At 41.1% G+C, this 18,594-nt stretch overlaps 1 protein-coding gene across 1 annotated transcript in view; it reads right to left on the reverse strand.

The window, feature by feature from the left end:
- The window catches only part of NUP153 (nucleoporin 153), a gene marked incomplete in the record, with an annotated part of 2,476,866 nt that overhangs the window by 75,102 nt on the left and 2,383,170 nt on the right, over positions 1-18,594 (reverse strand).

Here is an 18,594-nt window from a genome sequence, read left to right on the forward strand (position 1 = left end):
TGGAATTGATTTCTCAGCATCAGAATCCTCATAAGGGGGTAAAGAATAACCTAGGTCTGAGGATGAATCTGAGGAAATGGACACCTGGTCGGAGGAGTCATAGTCTGCATCCTGTCTAGGCCTTTTATCAGGTGGGGGATGGGACCCCCTGATCAAAGTGATTAGGTCTTCAGCCATTTTAAGCATTTGTTTCTTAGGCATGGAGGCCTGTCCTGGAGACTATTTGTTTCTTTGTTTTTAAAGGAGGCTTACACTTAGAAGAGGGTTTAATGCTTAGTTGAGTAGGTCTGAAGACACCCTCTGAAGCTGCGGGTTGCTCAGTTACTCCGGATCCCTCAGCAGGGTCGGTTTTGGTAGTCTGAAAAACTTGTGGTCCGAAGGCCCAGCCATCTCCACGAGGGAGTCGGAGGCGGCCTGTGGTTCTGCAGAAGCGGTCGTCAGGGGCTGCGAAGGTGCCTCTCTGAAAACCGGAGAACCGGCGACTGGCCTAGAAGAGGCTTCGTCGTCAGTTTTGGGCCTTGGATGCCTGTCCTTGTCTTTGCGCTTTTTATGAATTCCGGTCATCGGAAGCTCCGACGGCATGGTATAATTAAATTTTCTGCCAAAGTAATGTCAGGCAAAATCAAACCGACGTTTAATAGTGCACTTGTTAAACCTAGCACAAAACCGACAACCAGTGATGTTGTGGTCTGGGCCTAGGCATGGGATACAATAAGAATGGAAATCCTTATGAGGTATTTGCTTCCCACAAGAAATACAGTTATTAACTTTTACTGACATCAGTCTGAGGCAAGAAAAAGTTTCCCCAACGGGGCACTTAGCTTTGTAGAATACTTTGATTCTGGATTCGGAATGAAAATTTCAGGAGTCGGCTGACCGGCACTTGCGAACTGCTTTTACTTCGGGCACCGCGCGGCAAGAAAGACTGGAGAAAATGGCGTCAGCTGCATCTTATATACCCCTGTCGCACTGACGTCAGGGAGGAGGCGACAGCAACCGACGCCAGACCAAGACTTGGGAACTGCCTGACGGCAGGATAACCCAAGTGTAATGACTGCAGCAGTGTAACACGAAGAACATCATCTAGTTTTTCTACTCTAGTGGTTTCTAACTCGAATACAGTAAAAATTTAACTTGTCCTAAAACAGCAATCTTGTTATATACCCTGCGTACTAAATGACTAAATGCCTAGCAGCCAGTGTACAAGTGTAAACCTTTTTTTTTTTTTATGAACTGCCCAGTTCTGTGGCATGGGGGTGGGGTGATTACAACCACACTTGAAAACAGTGGCTCAGCCACTGGAAGGGCTCAGCAGGGAGATAAGTGTGAATAAGTGATGCTGGCTTAGCCATCCTAGGAGAATGGAAAGGTAATTCCTGTCAGTTGACTGCTACCATGTAAACAAAGGCTCACACTGCAACAAGAATAGCAGCACTGAGGTTATGGGCTTGTTACTGCCAAGCTGGTGACAGCAACTTTTATCAGTACAAATGTGGTAGCATGTATGAATATGAAGAACGTGCACCATGCCTATGCAGAGACACGAGGGCTCATTTCTGCCACCAGGGGGAAGGGTTAGGGACTAGAAAAAATGTCTTCGCCACCCATGTTAATGACGGCTAAATGAAGACCCTCTTATAGGCCTTGAAGACTGGTAATACTGGGATGAAAGGTAAGGAGAGAACTGATGGTGATACTGTCCCCACTCCTGCAAGTCACTTGCTGCTAATCTGGGCAGTGAGACAGAAGTGGGCCACAGAAAGCCGCAGACACAAAGAAACTTCAAGCCAGCTTCAACAGAAAGTTTCTCTGGTAAGCTCTCATCCAAGTCAGTGGCCATGTTGTCAAGGATGAGGAAAGAATAGGCTAAAACTCAATGGAGGTGGGTGCTGGTTTGCAAGAAGGGAAGCATTTATGTCCAGATAACTTGAATTCTTACTGTAAAGGTAAGGTTGCCAAAAAGACAGCTTTCACACACATCAAAAACAAGAAAAAAAAAGTAGCTGGAAAAGCTTTGTGTTATGAAGATCATGTTTACCTAATAATTCTTAGGTACAGACACCTGAATATCAGGGGTTAGACTACTAGCTTTTAAATATGAAGTTGGAGTAATGGATAAGGAAAACCTGAAAACATCACTGTACCTCTTTTCAAATGAACAAGGATTCCCTGAGGGGGGTGTCATCTGAAGAATTCACAAACAAACATAATTTAAGATATTCATAAACGTACTATCTTCTGGTGTCAACTTGAAAACGGAGATGAACTCTCTTTCGAATCGTGTGGGGAAGGTTACTGTATACCTACCCCCTTACAAAACTTCACCCTCGCTGGAAGACCCAAGAGGTGGCTTTTTCTTCTCTCTCGAGCATTTACAGGTGCCTGACAAAATTTGTCTCAGTATTTTATACTTGTATGTATGTTATCCCCACGAAAGCTGCTGACTTAACTCCTTGTTCCTTTTAGTGTGGCATCTTACACTATGCTAAAATGCTCCCTTTGAAATAGCCTAAAGTCAAACAAGATTTGAAATACACTTGAAGCCAGTTGAGATGGTAACAGGAGTCTAACAGCGATTTGTAGCAGCTGCACATTGCTATGCAAAACCATCATCTAGACCTCAACGAGGTCTCAGAGAATACTAGAAAAACTGCCATTATGATATTAACTTTAAGGCACCTCCAAGATTGTTCGGAAGAAACTCAATATTTTGGGAAATAAAACAAAATAAAATACAGCTTCAGGAAGAATGCCAATAAATATCCAAGTTCTAAAATAGACAGGTGCTGGTTTAAAACTTTCTTTATTTCCACAAAACCAAGGTTAACGCCAAAATATTCCACTTAAAACATACGTTTTCGTTGCTGAAATGCAACTTCTTCAGACCAAGAAAACATCTGAATGAATGATTATATATACCATTTTAAATACAACATGTGATTCCTATTAACTAGTTAAAGGTATACATCCTAAAATGGCATATACTTTGATTTATAAATGCCTTCAACAAAATAATAAAATGTCTAAACAATTTAACCAACATGTAATATTTTAACACATAAATCATAAATGTCTATTAAAATACTAACATACAAGTATCTCCTAATTGAACCCTGTTGTTAAAAAATATATAAAACCATAATACTCTGTTATAAAAGTAAAAATCTACATTCTACTAGCCTTGAGTTTTAGTATAGGTTTGATAGAAATGTAATCGTTCAAACCAGGCTTCTTGTTTGATTCCAAGGAAATCTGCCAATGGGTCTCCCTTTCTTCTAATTTGGCCTGCCAAGGTCCTCCTCTAGGGTCCGGTTTGATCTTTTCTAATACAAAGAATCTGTATTTAGCTGTGGGGCATGTCAGTGTATGTTTGTACAATGCATTGTTTGTATTAGCTTTTTTTACATCATACATGTGTTCGTATATCCTACGTTTAAGAGTACGTTCTGTTTTGCCCACATAATAAGCTGGGCACTGTAAACAGATAGCAAGATAAACTACTCTATTGCTGTTGCAATTATAATACTCTCTTGCTTTTACTACCCTATCCAAAGCTGTGATAGTAACTGCTTCGTCCTGTATAATATATGAACACTGTGGGCAAGTACCACATTTATAGGTACCTTTACGTATACGTGTTGTTTTATTTTCCATGGGTACTTGTTCTAATAAACTTTTAATGTTTTTGCCCCTACTGAACACCATCTTAAATTCTTTTCCTTGCAAATCAGGGGTTAGACTATTAGCTTTTAAATATGAAGTTGGAGTAATGGATAAGGAAAACCTGAAAACATCACTGTACCTCTTTTCAAATGAACAAGGATTCCCTGAGGGGGGTGTCATCTGAAGAATTCACAAACAAACATAATTTAAGATATTCATAAACGTACTATCTTCTGGTGTCAACTTGAAAACGGAGATGAACTCTCTTTCGAATCGTGTGGGGAAGGTTACTGTATACCTACCCCCTTACAAAACTTCACCCTCGCTGGAAGACCCAAGAGGTGGCTTTTTCTTCTCTCTCTCGAGCATTTACAGGTGCCTGACAAAATTTGTCTCAGTATTTTATACTTGTATGTATGTTATCCCCACGAAAGCTGCTGACTTAACTCCTTGTTCCTTTTAGTGTGGCATCTTACACTATGCTAAAATGCTCCCTTTGAAATAGCCTAAAGTCAAACAAGATTTGAAATACACTTGAAGCCAGTTGAGATGGTAACAGGAGTCTAACAGCGATTTGTAGCAGCTGCACATTGCTATGCAAAACCATCATCTAGACCTCAACGAGGTCTCAGAGAATACTAGAAAAACTGCCATTATGATATTAACTTTAAGGCACCTCCAAGATTGTTCGGAAGAAACTCAATATTTTGGGAAATAACCTTTTTTTAAAACAAGAAACAGCTTTGTTAAATTATCGCTTAGAACATAGGCAGTCATACATTTACATAAATGAAAACAAACCATACTGACAATTTTAGTTGCAAACATTATACATCTATCCTGTCATTGTCAGTCAAACATTACACAACTTATTCAAGTCCTGCCTTCTTTTAAACCTCATTCCTCCTCTGCCATGTACTGTTCCCACAATTCCCATATTTTTATGTAAAATGCTCCTACCCTTTTCTAAAGATACCAATTCCTGTTTTCTCTCTGTTACTACACTCACTAGTTCTAGAAAAAGTTGGTTTAGACTGATTTACATTTTCTAGTAATTGCTTTTTTTGGCAGCCACCATAATTAGACTCAGCAAGGCCTTACTTTGTCTAGGCAATTCCGATTCTGTATTATAGCACAAAAAATAATTTCCTTAGTTACACCAATTTGCTCACTCAGTATCTCTGACAGAGCAGTCTGCAGGGAACCTTTAAAGTCTGCCAACTCATTACACTCCCAGAAAATATGTTACCAATTACCTTTCTTCCCCCATCATGCCTCCAACATTTGCTGTCTACCCGAGGAAAAATTCTTTGGAAACTACTTGGGGTATAAAAATACCTATGGAAACACTAAGCAAAGATCATAAATCATCTGGACTTTGTTGAATATTTTTTTAAACGAAACATCTGTATCAAGGCAATCATACATTTATATAAATGAAAACAAAACATTGACATAATCCCAGTTGCAAACATTTTATATCACAGACCATACTGACAATTTTAGCTGCAAACGTTATACATCACTTATAATCTACCCAATCATTGTCAAACATTACATAGCTCATTCAAAACCTGCCTTTTTTAAACCTCATTCTTCTCCTTATGTATTGTTCCCACAGTTCCCATTTTCTCCTATGTAATTTGCTCCTACCCTTTTCTAAGTATTCCAGTTTCAGTTGTTTTATCTCTGTTACTACATTCATTACTTCTAGTACAGTTTTTTCCCTAGTCACAACAATTTGCTCACCCAGCATCTCTCATAGAGTAGTCTGCAGGGAATCTTTAGTCTGCCAACTCATCACACTCCCAGAAACTATGTTCTCATTTACCTCTTTCTTCCCCATCAGACCTCCAAAATTTGCTGTCTAAGGAAAAAAATCCCTGAAGTCTGCTTGGAGTATAAAAATATCTATGCAAACATTTCCAAGCAAAAAATCTAAATCTTCTTGATTTTGTTGTATATTTGGGAGACATACATATATCCCCCTTGTAATCCGCAGTGGTGCAGTGATAGAGCTGTTGCCTTACAGCAAGAGGTTCTCCCATTCGATTCTCGACTGGAGTGTGGGGAATGCCTTCTGTGTGAAGTCTACATGTCCTCCCCGTGGTCGAGTGGCGTTCTGAAAGACATGCGTGAATGGGCGTGTCTTCGCTGAAGATTGGGCGTTGAGCTGGCAACTCGGCACCGTAAAAACCTACTGCCAATCATTGCAGACCGAAGTTCCTCTGTGGCGACCCCTAACTGGGAAAAAGCCAAAAGACAAACATATATCCCCCTTGTTTCTTTGTGAATTGCTTTATCCAATCTTTCTTCTCAATATTTTCCAACTGCCTCTGATTAATTCTTATATTTATCATGCAATAATTTATATACTCTTAATTATTCCTTTAACAGCAACTTCTAGATTACACTAAAAACTGTATCAATGCTGGTCTTTCGTTTAGGACCCCCCCCCCATTTGTTTCTCTTTCCTTATATTCGGATAATCAATCCTTGATAGGGAAGGCAATCTCTAACCTGCAGTCCAAATAAAATCTCAGCATATTTCCATTCTATTATCTTTCCCTCTCTAGTTATCTGCTCCCAATACTTTGGTTCCTTTGCCAGTTTGCACCAATAAATTCCAGCCCCTCTCTTGCCTATTGTCTGTATCCCTATTTGCAGTTCTATCAGCAGAGTTTCCTTTCTCCATTCCTGTGTTAGCTTAGTTCTTTGAATACTTTCTGCTACTTTATGAACAGAATATTCTGTATTATTATTGTTATTCACCTTAAAAATCTGCATCCAAAATCTCAGTCTGTCCTTGTTTCTTGAACTTCCCCCATTTCATTATTATCCCTTTCCATTTTGAGTTATACATTTCTGCTTGTGCTATGTATAAGAGCCTTAAACGTGCAGCTCTGAAATACCGCTTAAAATCAGGTAATTCCAATCTTCTTTGTTCTATTGGAAGAATCATCTTATCCCACTTGACTCTTGCCATCTTCCCCTCCCAGATAAAAACCTTTCGGCTCTTTATTAATTCCTGTCCATAACGTCTTCTCTGGTTGATAAAACTAGGCCTGACCCGTGTAGAAGACTAAAGGGACTAAATACATTTTAACTGCTTGGATCTTATTATCAATATCCACATAACAGAGCTCCAATTTCTCAGTTTTTGTATTATCTTTTGTTTAGTCTCTTCCCATATATCCTTAGGTGCCACACTGGAATCATTTTTAATCCATACTCATAACATTTAATTTTATCATGTACCCATAAAATAGATATTGCTGAACCAATCTGTATGTGGGTACATAACTTATTGCTACTGCCTTTGTTTTAGATTCATTAATTTTGTATCCAGAGAAAAATCTGAAACCTTCTCAAACTGTTCCACAACACTAATGTCCTTTTCTGATTTGATCAGGTATAAAATACCATCTAGAAATAGAACCATCTTTTCTTGATTACCATAACCAATTATATCCTTCAATTTCTGAGTGCCTTAATTTCTTTGCCAATGGCTATAAATATAATGCAAATAAAGAGGAAAGGGGACACCCCTGCCTGTCTCCTCTGCTCAACCAAAAAATTATTAGAGAAGAACCCGCCTACTTTAATTTTCACCTTCAGTCACTCATATGTCCTTCTAATAAACCTTTTAATGCTTCCAATGCCCTACTCATAAAGGTCCCAGCTTACTCTGTCAAATACATTCTTTGCATCAAGACCAACTAACAACACTGGTATGTTCCTACATTCGGCTTCCCCCTGGATTATCAATGTTGTCAAATGTTTGCCTCCCCTCCACAAAACCATATGATCCATTATCAATCAAGCTGGATCTGATGGAGCATTACCCTCTTTAGGTATTACAGGTACCACCCCTTTCTTCCAGGATGCTGGCACTTCTCCTCTTAAAATACTGTTAGACAAAACCTTCCAGATCTTTATCACTCTTTTTCCTCCTAGCTTCCAAACTTCCACAGCAATACCATCTATTCCTGGGGATGTTCCTGTATATTGGTTAAACATTACCATTTTTATTTCATCTCCTCCTAGCCTATTAGTAATTAAGCTGTTGGACATGCTACACCTAAAGAAATCCCAATCCCTCAGAGCTACACGCTCTAGGGACCTAAACCTTGTCACCACAATAAACAGGACATGTTGGAGGGATAGATTCCTGTCCCAGAGACTTCCCATACTCTGCAACAGGCTACCCATCTATGTCAAGCAAAGTTCTTCATTAGCACTCTTCAAGAAAAATCTTGATGAGTGGACGGGAAATAGGAAATACACCCCAGGGATCACTTCTGTCTCTCTGATCGACAGTGGCACAGGAAAATAACTTTCTTGGGTGGCATAAGCCAGGGAACCTTGTTGGCTAGGCTTACATAGGCCCTTGGGTGGATAGCCTAGTACCTACCTATGAAGCCTCACCTACCTCTAAACTTGACATATTTAATTCTTCCATAAACATTTCAATTTGTACCTTTTCATGATTTCCATATTTCTCTGCTTTATACAGACTTTCACAGAATTTCTGAAATACTTCTTATATTTCTACAGGATCTTTTATCTTCCTTGTAGGCTCCCTAAGCTTGGCAACAACCCATTCTACTTTATGCTACCCGAGTCATTGTTGCTAGAAATTTTTGTGCTCTAGAGTGATCAAAAAACTTGCTTAACAGCAATCTTTCTAAACTCATGTATATTATTGAGGTAATAGCTTGTTTTCTGCTTAACATTCTGCAGTTGCTCCTCTTTTTATTCTATGAGATTCCTCCTATTTTGCAATATTTTAAAAATTGTCATTCCCTCTAAATAATTTTTGTTACCTCTATCTCCCTTTATTTCCACCCTTTTTTAAACTCCACTTAAATTTTATTAAACTCCCTAGCTATCTTCTCAGAAGAAATTTCTTTCTTTAATAGCTCATGAATAATTTCTACTACCCATTCCTTACATTCCTCTCGTCAACAGGTGGAAATCGCCAGTGTCTCATTTTTATTTCATTATCCTGTGTTTTTTAGTTATTGCCACATGTTTTGAAATAGTTATTGGGTGTGTATCAAGACCTTCAATTAAACACATATGTTCCTGTGAAATGTAAATTCTGTCTAGACTAGCCCAAGGTTTTGTACATCGGGGAATAATACATAAGTTTAGTCTGAACTCCTAGGACTGAATTCACATCTTCCATGGCAAATATTTTCATAAATTCTTTCAACAATCTACCCTCCTTTGTTATATTTTCCCTTTTGAAACCCTCAAACATATCTTCACTGCTGCAAATAAAATTCCAGTACCCACCTTTAAGTAATATTCCTTGCTGAATGCTGATTTCTCCCAGAATTTTCTTAAGCTCCATTATAGCAGTTTTAGGTGGAATATGAATAAGTGCCAGTGTAATCCTCCTCCCTTGCCAGTCGCCCCTTAGTACTAGAAATCTACCATTATCTTTTTTATCCTCTTCTATCACCATTGGAGCTCCTCTTGCAATTAATACAAGTACTCCTCTTTTCCTTTCTCCCAGGTATTCCACTGAATAACCTTCCCAAAAATCTTTCTTCATCAAATTCACATGTGTAGTTATTTCTAAGTGCATCTCCTGTAGCATATCTGTTTGCACTCTACATTTCTTAATACAGTTCACAATTCTTTTTTTTGTATCTGTGAGACCACTGACATTTAAAGATATTGCAGAAAGCATTACTGTATTACAAAGTTATAATTCCCATCTTTTATGTATAAATTTTTTTTGTTAAATGTCTAGTTCCTGCTTTTGTGTTACATGCATACACTGTTTGGCAGGTTGATCTTTTATACAGTTGTTTCTTGTCATATCCATTTGACCCTACGTCACATCTTACAAAACGTTTTGTTTTACTGAAAGCCCTCAAAGAAAAAAAAACATCCCAATACCCCCTAAAACCTATTAACTTAATAATAACACACAAAACTAAATACATCTTCAAATATTGAAGTTTTGCCCTCCTACTAAGAAAGAACAGCTGTGTAAAATCTTACCATAACAGTAGATGTCCTTCCCTTCACAGCTGCAATATTCATAACACATGGGATATAGCCCGCAAGGCGACCCATTATACCAAAGCCTTTAGACTGCCACAGGGTATGCTGTATGTCACTAGTACACTCCTTGCATAAAAGGGATGTCCATACATACCCTCCTCAGAAATGAGAGCCCCAGCAGGAATGCCAGTCCAAGGAAGGAAGATATGAGCAATATAGCCAGAATAAAGGTACCAGGGAGACAGAGGTTGGTAGTGAATACCGCAGCAGTGAAGAAAAGGACATCTAGCATCATGGAAAGATTTTACACAACTGCACTATATCCTTTCATTCACTGCTGAAGTATTCTTAACACATGGGAGATATCCAAAGCTTAGGAAGAACCCAGGGAAGAGGAAGGACAAGCAAAGTGCTCAACGTACCCATTCAATACCACTAGCTCTAGATATTGCATCCAGCTTGTAATGTTTAGTGAAAGTATGCACTGAAGTCCATGAAACTGCTTCAAGGATGGAGCTAGTGTCTAATCCCTTTAAAAAAGCACCTGAGGAAGCAACAGCTCTGCTGGAGTGAGCCTTAACAGAATGAGAAAGGTTTTTACCATTATTAACATAAAAAGAAATACCTTTAGAGAAATCCAAGAAGAAATAGTCTGCTAGGAAAAGTACAGTTTTGTACCTACCATAAATGTAGATGTTAGAGTGCTAATACAGCTGCAGTCATAACAGATGGGTTATCCTGCCGTCAGGCGGGTCCACGGTCGGCCGAATTCCAAAGTCTAGGTCCGGCGTCGGTTGTCATCGCTTCTTCCCTGACGTCAGTGCAACAGGGGTATAAAGGAACCAGCCGACGGCATTTTCTTCAGTTTTTCTTGCCCAAGATGTCAGGTGCCCCCAGAAGGAAGGCAATACATAAATTTGTGTAATAATGCAGTGCAATATAATCAAAATACAGTAGTTGCAAGCAAATACATCATAAATGAATACCCCGATCAGGTTGTATGAGGATGTGTTAGCCTATAGGCCTGTCCCAAGAGGGGAAGGAGGGAGGGAAACCTGGACTGCAGCTGTAATAGCACTCAAACATCTACATTTATGGTAGGTACAAAACTGTACTATGTTCATCATGCATACAGCTGCAGTCATAACAGATGGGTAGAATCCCAAAGCTAAGAAAGGGGTGGTAGGCACTAGGTGGAACTAGGAGGTGCCAAAATGCCCTGCAAGACTGCAGTGGCAAAGCCTGCTCTAGATTTGGAGTATAATGGTAGGTTGTAGTGCTTGGAGAAGGTATGCACAGAACTCCAAGTGGCTGCTTCCAAAATATCCTTGGTAGGAACTCCTCTGAGGAAGGCTGCAGAGGTGGCTTTGGCCCTGGTGGAATGAGTTCTAATGCATGTAGGTACAGTTTTGCCATGAAAGGAATAGCAAAAGCGTATGCAGTGGGCTATCCATTTTGAGATTGTCTGTTTGGAAATTGGCTTTCCTTGAGCTCCTACCGCATAGGCCACAAAGAGCTGTTCTGATTTTCTGCAAGGCTTTGTTCTGTCCAAATAATAATGCAGTTGTCTGTGGATGTCCAAGGAATGTAGTAATCTCTCCCCTTTGTTTTGAGGATTAGGATAAAAAGTAGGTAAATGTATGGCCTGATTTAAAGCTACCCTGGATACCACTTTAGGCATAAAGGACGGGTTGGTTCGTAAGGAAACTCTGTCCTGATGGAAGATGATAAAAGGCTGGACAGCCATGAGAGCCTGTAGTTCTGAAACTCTACGAGCTGAGGCCAGAAGAAAAGCTGTTTTCCAGGACAAATATTGCAAATCTGATGAGGCAGCTGGCTCAAAGGGAGGCAAGGTCAGTTTTTCCAGAATGAAATTAAGATCCCAAGCAGGTATTGGTTGTTTCCTTGGAGGTCTTAAATTCTTAGCCCCTCTGAGGAACTGTCTTAAGAGAGGGTGAGAGAATAAAGGTGGATCAGTGTTGTATTCTGCAGAAATGGCTGAGGCATGGATTTTGATGGAGGAGAAAGAAAGTCCACTGCTTAGCAGTTCAGCCAAATATTGTAGTATTTGAGGTAAATTCAGTTTTCCAGGATCCTGGCCCTTTTTCTCATTCCAGACACAAAAATGTTTCCATTTTGCGGAGTAAGCTTTTCTAGTTGATGGCCTTCTGGCCTCCAAAATGACATCCTGCACCTCCTTGGAGAGTAGGGCCTGTTGTGATGCTAAGGAATCTTCCATGTGGCTAGATTGAGTGTTTTTAGCTGGCTGTGAAGGGTTTTGAAGCCGTGCTGAGTCAGAAGAAGAGGCATTATAGGCAGGGTCCATGGTGGGGAATGCGTCAGGCTCCTCAGGAGTGGGTACCAGTGTTGTCTTGGCCAGTCCGGAGCAATGAGAATCATCTTTGGTCTGTCTGCTCTGGTCTTCAATAGAACTTTGGGCAGCAGAGGAAGAGGTGGGAAGGCATAAACTGTCATTGATGTCCAACTGAAAGAGAGAGCGTCCACTCTCCAGGCCTTTGGATGGAAAATCCTTGAGCAGAATTTTGTCAATTGATGATTTTTGTGGGAGGCAAAGAGATCTATGTCTGGCCTTCCCCATTCTTGGATTATTCTTGTAAAAACTTTTGGATGCAATTTCCATTTGTGTGGATCAGTCATATTCCTGCTTAGGTTGTCTGCCAGCGTGTTTTCCTTGCCAGGCAAGTACTGTGCTTGTAGTTCCATTTGTAAGTCCATGGCCATGTTCCAAAGTGACATGGCCAGCCTGCATAGGGGGTAAGAATGTGTTCCTCCCTGTTTATGTACCACATAACTGTGGTGGTGTCCGTTCTTATCAATAGTTGACCTGGTTGTAGAAGGTCCTTGAAAGCTATAATAGCATTTATTACTGCTAGCATTTCTTTTTGATTGATGTGAAGGTGCTTTTCTTTTTGGGACCATTTGCCCTGAATGCACCGATCTGTCATGTGCGCCCCCCAGGCATAGTCCGAGGCGTCTGTTGTGATGACTTGATTTGCTTGAGGCTTGCTGAATGGAAGACCTGTGTTTGTTTGACATGCTTGAGCCCACCACAGAAATTCCTTTTGCAGACATGGAATTAGTGGTATTATTGTTTCCAAACTGTGGCTGTGTTGAGACCATATGTTTTTCAGGTACCATTGTAGTTTCCTCATATGCAGCTTTGCACATGGGATTAGTAAGATGCAAGATGCCATGCATCCCAGAGCCTGCAGGATTTCCCTTGCAGTCAGCCTGGTGCAATTTGCTAGTGTTTTGAAGTACTGAATTAGTTGCCCCTGCTTCTCTGGCGTGAGGTAGGCCATCTGGGTGTTTGTGTCCAAACTGGCACCCAGGAAAATTATCTTCCAAGAGGGTATTAGCCTTGATTTCTTTTTGTTGACTGTGTATCCCAGAGAGTTCAACAACATTATTACATAAGCCAGATGTTTCAGAAGAATGTGCTTGCTGTCCGCTTGGATCAGGCAGTCGTCCAAATAGGGGTATATTTGTATCCCTTGAAGTCTGCAGTAGGCAATTACTGATGCCAGGCATTTCGTGAATACTCTGGGCAGTAGATAAGCCAAAGGGCAATGCAGAGAATTGATAATGGGTTGAACCTGCAAGAAATCTGAGGTACCTTCTGCAATTTTGTCTGATTGGGACATGCAGGTATACCTCCTTGAGGTCCAATGTTACCAGCCAAGACTCCTTGCCCAGCATGGGAAGAAGTTGCTGTAGAGTGAGCATCCTGAATTTTGGTACGAGTAGAAATGTGTTTAGGATGGATAGGTCCAAAATAGGTCTCCAATCTTTTCCCTTCCTTGGCACCAGAAATAGCCTAGAATAAAAACCTTGACCTTGTTCGTGAGTAGGTACCTCTTGAATAGCTTTCATGTTTATGAGATCTGTAATTTGCCTTTGTGCCTCTGCCCTTTGATTGTGTGGCAGGTTTAGCATGCCTCTCATTTTTGGAAGTGTGTGAAAATGGAATGTGTAGCCTCTGTTTATAATGTCCAGGATCCATTTGTCCTTTGTGACAATATGCCAATTTTTTGAAAATAATGCCAGCTTTCCTCCTAACGGGGCTGCCATTTGAGACCTGGTTGGCATGCAAAGGGGAGTCACTGGGTTTGCTTTCTGAAACATTGCGAGTTATCCTCACCACCTCTTTGTGTAGCAGCTTGCCATTGTCTGCCTCTAAACGATCCTTGGGCTTGTCCTCTGCCCCTCTGGCGCCTGTATCTGCCTCTTTGGGGTCTGTCTGTGGCAGGAAAGGACCAGTTTTTGGAAGGCCAATTTCTACTAAAGCTTGGGGGTTGTACCTGTAGAAATTCTTTCACAGTTTGCATTGATTTAGCCTTTTCCTCCATTTTCCTTAACACCTCCTCAGCATTAGCACCAAATAGTACATCCTTTTGAAGAGGGGCGTCTAGTAATTTAGCTTTGACATGATCAGGCAAGGCTTGTTCCTTGAGCCAGGCATGCCTACGTATGACTGATCCTGTAACAGCAGCTCTACATGAGGCCTCTAGAGCATCAAAACCACACTGTAAGGTATGCTTACCCACTTGTTCTGCACTATGCATCAAATCCTGCAACTCCTTCAAGTCTGGTTGTTCAGGTTGTGACATTTTACTTTTCAATTGTGATAAAAACTGTTGGTATTTTAGCATATGAAACTGACAGTTTAAGGCCCTCATGGATAAGGTAGCCGAGGTATATACCTTTTTCCCCCATCTTTCTAAGGATCTGGAGTCTCTCTCGGAAGGTAATGGATTTTTAACAATGGAGGCCTTAACTCCCTTGGGGCCCTGTGAGATGGTTTCTGGGTCAGCAGCATGGCTTTTGTATAGAAATTGGTGTGAGTCAGGAACCCTGTAGTACCTGTCCGGCTTAACTGGAGCTGGAGGTAGAGAGTCCGGGTTAAGGCAAGCCTCCGAGTAAACATCATCTAGGATGTCCAAGACAGGAGGTATAGCCAGAGGCCTGTGCTGAGGTAGCAAGAGAAATTCCCTGAGCCTTTTCTTGGAATCTGAATAATCTTGGCCTTCCCAGTGGAAGTGTTCCCTTAAAGGAGTACAACAGGTTTCTCTAATGTATTCCTCAACTTCACGGCCCTTTTCCTACCTATTTACATTGTCCTCTGTAAAGCAACAACAACAAAACATTTACAATTTTTATAATTCCCCTTACTTCTGTAACAGAAGCCTACCTTCTCATACTGTGATGGTTTCACTTACAAAATGATTCTCTCACATTTGAATAAAGCTTGCTGGAGTCGCCCAATTACTGACTTCAAGGCCAGGCAGTGCAGGTACTTTTTTTTTTTTTTTTTTAATCAGTTCCCTCCCCCAAAGTGACATCACCACAGCCGTCATCTGATTCTAACTAAAATAATAAGACCCACCCATTCTGTGATGTCATGGCTCCCTTGTCCTTCCCCCAGCCTGAGTGCTGTTCATTTTATTCAGTAGTAGTGTAGTAACAATGATGTTTGGAAACACAGAAATTTGGTATGCATACTTGTACATTCTGCATGGCAAATGATGCTTAGGTGGTGTATCGCTTGCATACGTCTCTGTTGTATTTGCACCAAATACTGCTAGTGTGCAGTGCGAGAATAGAAAGATTAAAACATTACCCTGGTATCAGAGGTGGCAGTGCAACATATTCATAGTGGCTTAACACGAGAGTAGCTCTAAGCAAGCACCATGTGAAACCTGAACAAACACCTAGAATTATTCAGTGCAGCTTCCACACCTTAAGTCTGAAAATGAATTCACATACTCATATGAACAGGAGTAGCTGCATATTGATGTTAAAGGTGTATGGGCATGTCGGGTGGTTACTACACTGCAAAACTGGTATGTAATGATGGAGATATTTGGAAGGCATGAGCAAACACACCAGTATATTAAAGCCATAGCACCAATTGAACTGGAGGCTGGCAAATAGATTTAGTAAGTGATTTTGTCCATGCACAAATATTTCAACGGTGATTCTTTGCAGTGGCATCCATTATCTGATTCAAGGTAAGTTAACCTTGATGTCCTTTATTTAAAAAAAAAAATCAATATAACAAAGTAATTTTTTTAAGTGACTTCTGGACACAAGAAAAAGGAAGGAGAAAATATAGTAATGTGGTTTGTATGTACAAAGACAAATCCAGGGACACTGCAAAAGGTTTTTTTTGCAAACCAACCAGTGGAGTAAAAACATATGAAGGCAAACACTGCATACCAACACACTTTGCACATGTAAATCTCAATTTTTAACAAGGTGGAAGCATGAAGTGATACCTTAACACTTAAATTAATAAAGATCTAAACTGGTTAATAGTATAAATGTTTTATTCTTTAGCTCCTTGGTGCAAGACCTTACTGGATGTGATTGCAGACAAGTAAGGCCATGGCTATAGTGCAGCAAAAAAATGTCCTCTCTAACAAAGGAAATGCTAGAGCAAAGATTAAATTACATGAGTCAAGCACCCTGCTGAGATCTGTCAATCAATGGAATTACCAGGTCAAATTACCCTCCGGACTTTGACAGCTAGGGAAGCTAAGTGTTATGGGGGAGGGGAGAAGTAAATGGACTGGAATTCATTGTCTCACAAATTAGTGCTATTTAAACTAAATTAGAAAAAAAGGCAGCAGTAAACAGCACTTTGAATGTGTTCTGTGGCATTTGCACTGTTTCTGTTTTAAGTAGTCATCCAGCAGCAGGGAATGTTACTTACATTGTTCTGTTTTACTCAGTACTTTGTACGCATGCAACATCTATGAAATGACAGGAACTTTAGACAAACAGAGGCCTGCATGATGTAACATTTTTGAGCCAAACAATAATTTCTGGGATACTGGATGGCAACCTGATTTATCCAAACCACGTCAATATGCCAGCCTCCAGGTGGTCAGAGTCTGGAATTACATATAAAAATATTTAAAATCCTGTAAATAATCCCAGAGTGCTGTTAAAGTGTAGGAAACATCATGCCATGATGTTTTAAACATGCTTTTTGAGTCTGTGGGTGCGGTACTCCTTTAAAGTGTGCAAAGTTTCCCCAAATGAGTAATCCTCTGGGGGGGGGAGACAGAAGGGATGGATTCCTCCGCATCAGAGTCTTCAAAAGGGGAGTAAGAATGTTCCTGATCATCAGAGTGCTCTGAAATAATGGAGCCCTGATCAGAGGAGGGGGAAATCTTCCTCCACTCTGGGCCTTTGGTCCGGTGGGGGCTGAGAACCTCTGATAAGAGTAATTAAGTCCTCAGCCATTTTAAGCATCTGTTTTCTTAGGCATGGGGCCTGGAGATGGGCCCTGTGTAGCTGGTCTCTTATAGTGCATGGTTGCTTTAGACTTTGTGAAAGCCTTGATGGAGTAAGAGGAAGGTCTGAAGACACCTTGAGTGGAGGTGGACCTGTCCACATTCTGAGTTTCAACGCCAAGAGTGGCTTCGGTATCTGTAGTCGGGGTGTGGGCCGAGGAGCCTGTGACCTCGGGCACAGGAGACACCGTCAAAGAAGTGTCGTCGGTAGTCAGGAGATGCGTAGGCACCTCGCTGAGAACCGGACCACGTGTAGTCGGCTTTGGCGTGGTGTCGGTAGAGGCCGCGGACCTCGTGTGTTGGTCCTTGTCCTTGCGTTTTTTAGACAAAACCGGAGTTGGAGTATCCGACGACATAGTATAATTAAATGATTTCTCAAAATAATGCTGGGCGAACTCCGCCCGACGCTTAATAGTGCGTTTGTTGAATGTAGCACAAAAGCGACAGACCGAGACGTCGTGGTCTGGGCCTAAACAAGGTATACAGAGGGAATGGAAATCCTTATGCGGTATTTGCTTCCCACAAGAAATACAATTATTAACTTTGTCTGACATCGGTCTGAGGCAAGAAAAGTTTCCCCAATGGGGTACTTAGCTTTTAAGAAGACTTCGGTTTCCAAATTTTCGTAATCTCAGGAGCAGGCCGACCGGCACTTGCGAACTGCTTCTGCTTCGGGCACCGCGCGGCAAGAAAGACCGAAGAAAATGGCATCGGCTGGTTCCTTTATACCCCTGTCGCACTGACGTCAGGGAAGAAGCGACGACAACCGACGCCGGACCTAGACTTTGGAATTCGGCCGACCGAGGACCCGTCTGACGGCAGGAGAACCCATCTGTTATGACTGCAGCTGTATGCACGATGAACATCAGCCGCCACTAAAGACACTGGGTGAAAAGAAACAAAAAAGCTGATCAGACTTTCTATTATTAGTCTTATCCATGTAAAATCTGAGTTGTCTATGCATATCTAAAGTGTGAGAAAAGCTCTCACTAGAAGACTGTGGAAAAGGGAAAAAATAGGCAACTGAATAGACTGATTCAAGAACTAGTCATTCACTACCTTAGGCATCAAGGAAGGATTAGTACGCAGGGACACTCTGTTCTTATGAAAAATAAGAAAAGGGGGGCAAGCCATAAGAAACTGAAGCTCAGACACTCATCTGGCAGAAGTAATGGCCAAGAGAACAACAGTCTTTCAGGAACAATGTTGCATGAAAGCTGAGGCAGCAGGCTCAAACGGAGCTTCAGACAAAATTAAGACCCCAGGGAGGGGGAACAGAATTGCTGGGAGGTCCAATAAGAAAGACACCTTTAAGAAACTGTTTAGCTTCAAATGTAGGAGATAAAGGCAGACAAGCAGAAATAGCTGATAAATGAGCCTTAACCGAAGAGTAGGCCAAACCAGCACTGAGCAATTCACACAAATAAGACAGAACCAAAGGAACATCCACAGTAACTGGATCCAGGTTTCTTGAAGGACACCAAAATGGAAAACTTCTTCCATTTGGATAAGTAGGATTTCATGGTATTGGGCTTCCTGGCCTCCTGCAGGACCCTAAGCATGTCCTCTGAAAAAAGGTGTCTATGTG

Source organism: Protopterus annectens, chromosome 3.part0, assembly GCF_019279795.1.
Source record: "Protopterus annectens isolate FY-2018-M chromosome 3.part0, PAN1.0, whole genome shotgun sequence".
Lineage (NCBI taxonomy): Eukaryota > Metazoa > Chordata > Ceratodontiformes > Protopteridae > Protopterus > Protopterus annectens.